Below are 10414 nucleotides of genomic sequence, written 5' to 3'. Positions count from 1 at the left end.
CTAAGTGACTCTCTTCTTCAACAGATTGCTCATAGCTTTTTTCACTTCTGTGTTTCTCACTGTGTAAATGATAGGATTTAACATGGGACAGAGGATTGCAAAGAACATAGTCACCCACTTGTCCACAGGGTAAATGGCCACAGGACGTGTGTAGGTGAATATACAAGGACCAAAAAAGAGAACCACTACTATAAAGTGGGAGCCACATGTAGAGAGGGCTTTTTGCCATCCTTCAGAGCCATGGGATTTCAAGGAGTTCCAGATAGCTCTGTAGGAGGTGACCAGGATGACAAAAATAAGCAAACACATGCCCCCACTGTTGGCTGCCACCACCATTCCCAGCCTGTAGGTGTCGCTGCGGGCACGTTCCAACAGCGAGAAGAAATCACACGTGAAGTGGTCAGTGACACTGGGACCACAGAAGGTCAAGTCCACTGAGAAAAGGATCTGGACTGTGCCGTGCAGGATCCCCCCGATCCAGGCCATCACCACAGGAGCGGGCAGAGCGCCTGGCGCATGATGGTCGTGTAGCGCAGAGGCTTGCAGATGGCCACGTAGCGGTCACAGGCCATGGCCATGAGGACAGTGATCGCTGGTCCTCCCAGGAAGTGCTCCAAAAAGAGCTGAGTCTGGCAGCCACCCCAGGAGATGGTTCTTCTCTGAAACAGCAGGTCAATGATCATTTTGGGCGTGCTCACAGAGGTGAAGGAGGCATCTAATAAGGCCAAGTAAGTGAGAAAGAAGTACATGGGAGCCGAAAGTGTGGGACTGAGGGAGATGGTGATGACAATGAGCAGGTTGGCCAACACAGTAAACAGGAAAATGAACAAAAAGACAACAAAGAGTATTTTTTGCAGGTGTGGATTCTGTGTGAGTCCCAAGAGAACAAATTCAGTCACATTGTTGGGAGGCCTGAGGACATCCATTCAGCAAGTAATACCTTCCTGAGCCTGTATTACCTACAAAGAATAAAGAATGATACTTGTTAATCATGATGGCATTGTGATCTGACTGTCTCAGAATAAAAACAGTGCTATCTCAGTGACTGTGGCGCATATCCTTGGTAATTTGCCCCAGTTCTCCTTTCAAGCCTTTCTTACTTTTTTCCATGATGCTTTCTGTTTCTTCAAACACTCAGAGCTTGTCACCTGTAACATTTGATGTTATAATTTACCTAGGACAACATTTGATGTTATAATTTACTGATAAAGCACTGGGCTCTCTCCATGAGATCTGGATTCTCCTTACGGTTTCAACTCTATGTGACTCTACAAAGTCATCTAAGTGCTCCATACTTCCGTGAATTCCTCTGTGTCTGTGAGGCTAGCAACTGTAATTTTCAGATGTGTCTTTTTTTTTAATTATTAGTTGGAGGCTAGTTACTTTACAATATTGTAGTGGTTTTTGTCATACATTGACATGAATCAGCCATGGATTTACATGCATTCCCCATCCCGAGCCCCCCTCCCACCTCCCTCTCTACCCATTCCTTCTGGGTCTTCCCAGTGCACCAAATGTGTCTTATAAGCTGAGAAGAGCTACACACAAGTCAGAGTTATTTCCTCTTGCATGAAAATTTGCATTTGAAATCTCACATCTGTGGGAAGAAAAAACATGAACAACAAGTGTGTGTCATAAACAGGGAGTTTAGGGAAATGTACGTAAGTCCTTGGTAACAAAACTCACTGGAACCTACCAGAACACGTTAGCTATTCAGATGTGTCTCATCACTGTCCCTACCATTGTGGCTGGCATAATATCCACAGTGTCTGAAACCTATTAGGTGATGAGTGTTTGACACTGAATTGCCCTTCTCCAAGGATCAGCATATACCTCCTTCCCCAAACCATAATCTCAGATGAATTCAAGTGATCTTCTCCTCCAGCTCTGCCCACCTATAATCTCTCTACTTTCTGAGAAAATTAAATAGATGTTTAAAAGGAAGCTGCACTCCATTTTAATAGTTTCTGAGTGAAGAAGTTGGTTTAAAACTCAACATTCAGAAAATTAAGATTATGGCATTTGGTCCCATCACTTCATGGCAAATAGTTGGGGAAACAGTGACAGACTTAAGTTTGGAGGGCTCCAAACTCAATGCAGTTGGTGACTGCAGCCATGAAATTAAAAGATGCTTGCTCCTTGGAAGAAAATCTATGACCAACCTAGACAACATACTAAAAAGCTGAGACATTACTTTGACAACAAAGGTCTGTCTAGTCAAAGCTATGGTTTTTCCAATAGGCATGTATAGATGTGAGAGTTGGATTATAAAGAAAGCTGAGCACTGGTAAATTGATACTTTTGAATTGTGGTGTTGGAGAAGAGTCTTGAGTGTCCCTTGGACTGCAAGGAGATCCAACCAGTCCACCCTAAAGGAAATCAGTCCTGATATTTACTGGAAGCACTGATGCTGAAGTTGAAGCTCCAATACTTTGGCCATTTGATGCAAAGAGCTGACTCATTGGAAAAGACCCTGATGCTGGGAAAGACTGAAGGTGGGAGAAGAAGGGGACAGCAGAGAATTAGATGGTTGGATGGCATCACCAACTCAATGGACAAGAGTTTGGGTAAATTCTGGGAGTTGGTGATGGACAGGGAGGCCTGGCGTGCTGCAGTCCATGGGGTGGACACGACTGAGCGACTGAACTGAGCTGAACTGACACACCCTCTAAAGTAATTATGGAAATATTTAATTGCCTCTTGGAAAGTTCGTTTTATGAGTCATTTTACTTTCAAGATAATTAGTGTGCTAATTTGTAATTTATATTCTTCAATATTATGTTCCGTGTGTGTGTGTTTTTGTGTGCGTGCGCGCATGCACGCGCTCATGCACGCTCAGTCGTGTCCAAATCTTTACAATCCCATGGACTGTAGCCCCGCCCGGCTCCTACATCCATGGAATTTTCCAATCGAGAATAATGGAATGGGCTACCATTTCCTGTTCTACATACAATTTAACATAGTCATATTCTGTGAATTTACCGTTTCAGTAGACTTGATAAAAAATATTCTTGCATAGGTGTTCAAAACACAAGGATCAAGTAAAGAAAATCCTTATTTTCAAAGTTCTAAAAATAAGAAAAAAATTAATGAGGAGAACAGAAACAGTTGGCTAGAAAATTCCGTCGGTGCACTATATTATATATATATATTATATATATATATTATATATATATATTATATATATATATTGTTGATGCACTATATATATATATATATATATATATATATATAGTACCCCAACGACAGCAAATAGCATTTAGTTAATTCAGTCACTAAGTCGTGTCCGACTCTTTGCAACCCCATAGACTGCAGCACACCAGGCCTCCCTGTCCATCTCCACTCCCAGAATTTACTCAAACTCATGTCCAGTGAGTTGGTGATGCCATCCAGCCATCTCATCCTCTGTCATCCCCTTCTCCTGTCTTCAATCTTTCCCAGCATCAGGGTCTCTTCCAATAAGTCAGTTCTTTGCCTCAGGGGGTCAAAGTATTGGAGTTTCAGCTTCAGCATCAGTCCTTCCAATGAATACTCAGGACTGATTTCCTTTAAGCTGGATTGGTTGGATCTCCTTGCAGTCCAACGGACTCTCAAGACTCTTCTCCAACACCACAGTTCAAAAGCATCAAGTCTTCGGTCCTCAGCTTTCTTTATAATACAAAATCCATTACTTATTAGTTCCTACTACAAGCTCATTCATTCAAGAAATATTTATTGGATACTTACTACATATATTATGTTGTTGTTGTTGTGTATGTTGATCACAAAATGTCATAAATGCGTCGTTATCAACTGTTATTAATGCCTGAACTTCTATCACCAAACAGCAGCAGCACATCCGTCTGTGATATGAGTGACCTTCCCCTCCTTCTCATGCTCTCTCCCATCTTTTATAGCGTCCAGTATCCATCACTCCCAGTTACAGGAGGAGTGGGTGCTAAGTTGCTTCAGTCATGTCTGACACTTTGAGACCCCGTGGACTGTAGCCTGCCAGGCTCTTCTGTCCGTGGGATTCTCCAGGCAAGAATACTGGAGTGGATTGCCATGCCCTCCTCCGGGGGATCTTCCCCACCCAGGGACTGAACCCAGGTCTCTGTGTCTCCCACAATGACAGTCAGATTCTTTACCTCTAGCGCCACCTGGGAAATCCAGTTACAGGATACTCCATTACTAATAGAGTGAGAGAACTGGAGATGTACATTTGTCAAAGAGAAGAGAAGTAAATATAATAAAATGTATTTGGCAAAATGTAACTTTCTCTTTCAAAGATAAATTAATAAAGAACTTTATTTTTAATCATCTAAGATGAAAATTTTATACAGATCTTAAATCAAAGTGCAACAGCTTCATTGCAATCCCCATTCTGAGGTAAGATCTCACAACAGATTAAAATAGACTAGAATGTAAATAAAGTAAGAATTAAACATAACAACTATGAAGAAATATAAATTACTTTTTACCTTTTCTTTGACTCCACAATACTTTTTCAAGGAATAAGCCCTAATGTAAGATATTTTTAAAAGAGAAAGATCACTAGGTATAAATATGTTCAACACAATTATTAAGACCTATGGAAAATTAGAAACAGTGTGGAATATTCAAAAGTGAAGAACAAAATAATTAAAATATAATCACTTTCTTTGAATAATATGTAGTTTTTAGCAAAGCTGCATCTAAAATTGTGCATTATCATTGAAAATTTCTGAAGTTGTAATATTAAGTGGGGAAATTTTGGATGCACGTTTGAGTTGTATAGAAACTCTGTTATTTCATTGTAACTAATTATATTATTCTTCTAATGGATTTAAATATATATTTATAATATAAAAGACCCAAAAATATTTTTACCTCTAAATTGTTAGTACTGTATTTGAGTATACCTCACTTGATGCTTTGTGCACTGAAGAAGGATTTAAATCTCAGGTAAATTTGGATGACCAGTGATTATATGACCTGCAACATGCATTTAAGTATGAGAATCTAAAATTATATAATTTCAAAAAATAATCTCACCTATGAATATGTCTGACATAGCTCCATGGTCAAGCCCCAGGCAGCTTCTAGTTCACTAGGAAAGAAGTGTTAAGTTATAAGATTAAAAATGCCAACTGGCTCAGCTGCAATAAGTGTCTTTGTTGATTTATAAATGGTATCTTTGGATAAGCCTTAAAAACACTACCACATATCCTCTTTTTGGGCAAAGTCTAGGAAGTTTCTTCTCTGTGGCTAATTGACCTCAGGGGTATTTCTCCATCATTAGCAGGTCTTGCCAATAACCCAATTATTTTAAACAAGGCATCTGAACATCTGAGAAGAGCTTTTACAATATTCATCTTTAATTTTAAGCTTCATCCTTAAGTCTACATGAAAACAAAACATCATCACAAAATAAAAAAGCACCAAGATGACCACCTACAAACTTGCATACTTGATACTAAATGAGCTTAAAAACAGAGTATGAATTTTTGATACTATATAAATAAAATACATAGGTGTGTAGCTATCTGATTTTTAGATTTTATCATAATATTTTATTTTTACTGATCTACCAGTCATGGTAATCATCATTTCTATATATTGCTTTCAGGTGCACATTAAATGATTATTATGAACCCTATTATATTATTAACACTTCATGCTAGATAAGGTTTACAGTACTTCTTCAAAATAGTTGTTTCTTGTTCCAGTTCTGGAATTAGACTAACATGATAATAATGAAAATTATTCCATTGTTCAAATATATCCAAATATGGTAGAATGCACTTGCCATTTAAATTTAATCCTGCAGCATACTTACAGAATAAAAAAAATAGGAAATAATACACACAATTTGTATAAGAAAATGTAAGAAAGGGAATAAAGACACAATTTACCAAGGGAAAATAAGAAGCCATACCACTGAATCTTGGGGTGGGACACTTATCTTTAAATTATATTTTTTATGACTAAAGTGTCATGAGATTCTTATGCTGCCACCAATTGTGAAGCCCACTGTAATTACTTAGTAAAATAAATAAAGCTGATATTAAAATTATTTGGCAAATAAGTTCAATTCAGAAATATCTTATGTGAAATCACAGCTACTTCAAGATATTAAAATATGCTTTCTTTAATAAGAAGAAAAATAAATTGTAGATGACTCTAGATTGACCCCAGCGATTGTGATCACTGTGAGCAGAATGTGTCATGAAGGAAAACAGTTTAAGAGAACTAAAAACACATGACCAAACCTAATCTGATTGGACACTGTAACATTATCGTTCTGCAATAGTATCTGTGATAGCAGATGCCAAAACAGTTTCAATGAGGACTGTAACCTGTCTAAAGACCTCTGGGGGATATGAATTTTGCAGAAGTATCATCATGGAATTGTCTTGAACTTGCTCTTTCAACACTGGAATAAAAGAAAGTCAAATCACAGAATTAGCATGTACTGACACCATCCCCAACTTCATGAAAAACTGAAATCCATTCAACCATGGCCCATTCAATGTCCGTCCAGCCTTGACTTTAATAGCTATAGTGCTGGGTAGAGAGATTGCTTGAGAACCCCTAAATCTCTCTAGTCCAGCTCCCCAAAGCTTTAGAGAAGCATAAAAGGGCAAGAGAGCAGCTTTAGATGTAAAACAGTGAAGATTGTCCATGAAAATAGTTTTCAAAGAAGAATTCTGGGGCTATGCCAGGCGGTCTGTTTCTGGAATACAAATCTGAGGTGGTTTATGAATCCTGGAGAGATAGTAACAGAGATTCTCCACTCGAAACGCAAACCAGGAAGAAAGCAGAAAAACAAAAGCTGTGCGGATCAGGTCACAGCTGATCAGGGAGGAGCTGAGGTCTGTTCTGATGTTTGATAGTTTCAGGGACTAATTCCACACAAAGAAGCGGATAGGTATCAAAATGTTCTTATGGGCAGATTCATGAACTTCAATAGGTAGAGAAAATGTTCTCAAGATAGCAAAGCAGTCAAGAGAGAGCTCATGATGTATTAGTCCATCTGAAGGAACTTTCATCCCAGAAGGACATCACCCATGTTGTTTACGAGGCATGAAAAGTTCTGGGAGGTAGGCTGTGGTATCATAACCTTCCAATGTTGCTTCTAATTGAAGTAGAAGCAAAAATAAGAAAATTTATGACAGTAAACATATTAGCTAGGGTAGAAAGACAGAACTTGGAAACAACTTGCAGTTTACCTGAGTAAACTACTTACAGAAATAGGGAGAACTGTTTAAGGCTCTAGAGTATAAAGTTGCATACTGTAAAATAAAACTCATATCTCCTGTTTCCAAAAGTGGTTTTCTTACTCTGTATCATGTATTCCTAATAATATGTTTTCTGAATATTTTTCTATCATGTAGTCCATTAATTTCTCAGATAATATACTATTATGTGTAAAACAGCTAGCCAGCGGGAAGCTGGGAAAGACTGAAGGGAAGAGGAGAAGGGGGTGACAGAGGATGCAGTGGTTAGCTAGCATCACTGACTCAATGGACACGAATTTGAGCAAACTCTTGGAGATAGTGGAGGACAAAAGAGCCTGGCATGCTGTAGTCCATGGGGTTGCCAAGACTCGGGCACGACATAGCAACGGAACAACGGCAAGATGGGAAGCTGGGGAACACAGGGAGCTCAGCTGAGTGCTCTGGGATGCTCCAGAGGGGTGGGAGGTGGAGGGGGGGCGAGGCTCGGGAGGGAGAGCGTATACATACACTGCTGTAGAGCAGAGGTTAACACTGCACTGTAAATCAATAGCTCCCCAAGTGAAAAATAAACACACGGTACCCTTGAAGTCAGAGGCTGGACCTTTCTGTCGAAAAAGGGAACTGTGCATGCTTCTGTGACATATACACACACTCACATTTTAAAAGCACATGTCAGTTTAGAAAAAAGCCAGAATTAATTCACAGCAAAGCCTTCTAAGTTATGTAAGTGAGCTGAGAAATGCTTTCTTTGGTTAACTGTGGAGTATTGATTTTTATTATTCCTTATAAATAAACTGTGGAGTATTGATTTTTATCTGGTTTTTATTATTCCTTATAAATAATCTTCTAAAGTAGTTTTCAAAGAAGATTGCAAATTCAAGGAACTAAATGTAAGCCAAAATTCTAACACTTATATAGTAATATGCTTCTTTCTATATAATAGTCCACATCATCCTCGATACTAGTAAGTCAAATAGCTGTCTTAGAAACAACTGCTTAGACTTTTAAGCATAAAAACAACTTTTATGAATATGTATTTATAAAAGAGAAGTTTTAAATTCCTGTGATGTGAAAGAGGTTCTGATGAAATATCTTTTCTCTGATATCTTTGAAATGGTTGAAAGAGTATCAAAACTGGATTTTGAAGAATGCCGATGTGCATACTAGCTCTGTTTCTGATATTAGACAGATAATTAAATAAAGACTTTCTACTCCTTTGGATTTTGTGTGAAGCCCAATAGGATGAAATAAGTTACACCGTTCCTTGGTTCTGTCTTGTCTGTATAGGAGCTGAAGTTATATATTAGAACCAGATAAGTTACAAAAGAAGAGGGGGCAATTTTTAATGTATTGTAAGTTAATCTTGTCTTTTATCCAATCAATTAAAACAATGTATGGGTGCTAAGTCATCCCAGTCATGTCCAGGTCTTTATGACCCTATGGACTGTAGCTACCAGGCTCTCTGTCCTTGGGATTCTCCAGGCAAGAATACTGGAGTGGGTTGTTACGTTCTCCACGGAATCTCTCCGATCCAAGGATCACACTTGTGCCTCTTGTCTCCTGCATTGGCTCTTTACCACAAGCCCCAACTGGGAAGCCCAAACCGTGCGTATAGTGTACCAGTTCATGTCCAATGTGGCAGACACACTGTGATGACCACGTTTGAAAAGGCCTAGTTCCCTGTCCCCAGGATATAACATACAAAGATGCATCAGAAAATTCCTGTCCAATGGAAAAACAGCTATTATAAAAATATTGGCAAGATACTAAGGGTTACAGGGTAGGAATATATCCGTCAAACTGAAATCAGAGAATTTAGTTCAGATTTAAGGAAATAGTGATAGAACAAATAAAGATGGAAAGGGAATTATATAGAAATATGTACCATTATGCAGTCACAAAGGCAAAATTATTGAAGCACACAGGAATTTACACATCAAGCGTGAATAGATCGAACTGTGAATAGATCACTGACTTGGACTGTATAAGAGATCACTGAGATGCCATTCAGTGGCTCCTTACTTGGGTGTTCCCATTTCCTGACCTATGAATGCTGAGGCTATCAAATGCTGCATCACTAGTTCTGACATCTACCCTTATTTTCCCATTTTCGTATGCCATATCTCCAATTCTGGACATCTGCATTTGAATATCAATTTAGTATATATAATACATAATTTAAAATTTCCACGAAGTAAAAGTGTAGCCATCTTGTTAAGTGGTACCCACTTCAATGCCATTGCTCAGACAATAAATCTCACAGTGTTCTTCACTCCCTTATTGGTTTCCCACGACTCATTCATGCCTTTGGCAAATCGAGTTGTCTCTACTTTCAGAATGCATCCCTGATTTGATCATTCCTGCCCCAACTCCTGGCCTCTGCAGCAGCCTCCTGAGAGTTAGGTCTACCTTTGCTCCGGCCTCTAACAGTTTGCTTTCCTGAAGCAGCCGAAACTATCCATTCTCTTTCAATCCTGTTCTGATTGTATCTCTCCTGTGCTACAGTTTAATGTATCACTTTCAACATTTACTGTAATAAGACAGAAATCTCCATTTTTTTTATTCAAAGAAACTGAGGCTTACCCCATCTCATTAATTTCCCAAAAGTCAAGCATGTTAAGTGATAAAACCAGAATTGGAATCAAAGCTTTATTTCAAAATAATTTAATGTCTTACATAATAAAGTTGCACAGTTGTGAAACCCAATTCCCAATATCAGGTGTTTTTTGTCACCATATGGAGGCTTGATGTGTTGTGATATGGAGGCTTCTGTGTGACTGAAGACTTTTTAAGTTACTCTGAATTCATCTTTTATCCATGATGACAAGATAGTGTGACAGGCTGCATTATTATTTGTAGAAATATTTCATTTCACTTAACTGTCTCCATTTTCTCCATTGAGTCTCTGATTATTCAGAAAACTGTTATTATTTACACTATAGATTATTCCCTAGGGAAATTTATTTTAGTAACTACTTTTCCTACTAACTCCAAAATAGAAAATATCATTCAGTTGCTTAATTCTTCTCATTCTGTCATGTTGGTATGGCCAGACTAGATAACCTGAAATTTTGGGAGACATTACTGTGTTTTATTTTCTTTCTTTTATGCATTGCTTTAAGGCTAATGAAGGACCATTTCTTAAAAGGGTATCATCACTTTGCTCCAGTAGAGTTGAAGATCACTGTACATTTTATCCATTTTTAACTATATAG

At 38.3% G+C, this 10414-nt stretch overlaps 1 pseudogene; it reads right to left on the bottom strand.

Annotated features, from left to right (window-relative positions):
* Positions 1-926, bottom strand: LOC122709245 (annotated as a pseudogene).
* Positions 927-10414: the final 9488 nt, after the last annotated feature.

Source organism: Cervus elaphus, chromosome 1 (assembly GCF_910594005.1).
Source record: "Cervus elaphus chromosome 1, mCerEla1.1, whole genome shotgun sequence".
Taxonomy (NCBI): domain Eukaryota; kingdom Metazoa; phylum Chordata; class Mammalia; order Artiodactyla; family Cervidae; genus Cervus; species Cervus elaphus.
This window is presented reverse-complemented; position numbering and strand designations above follow the sequence as displayed.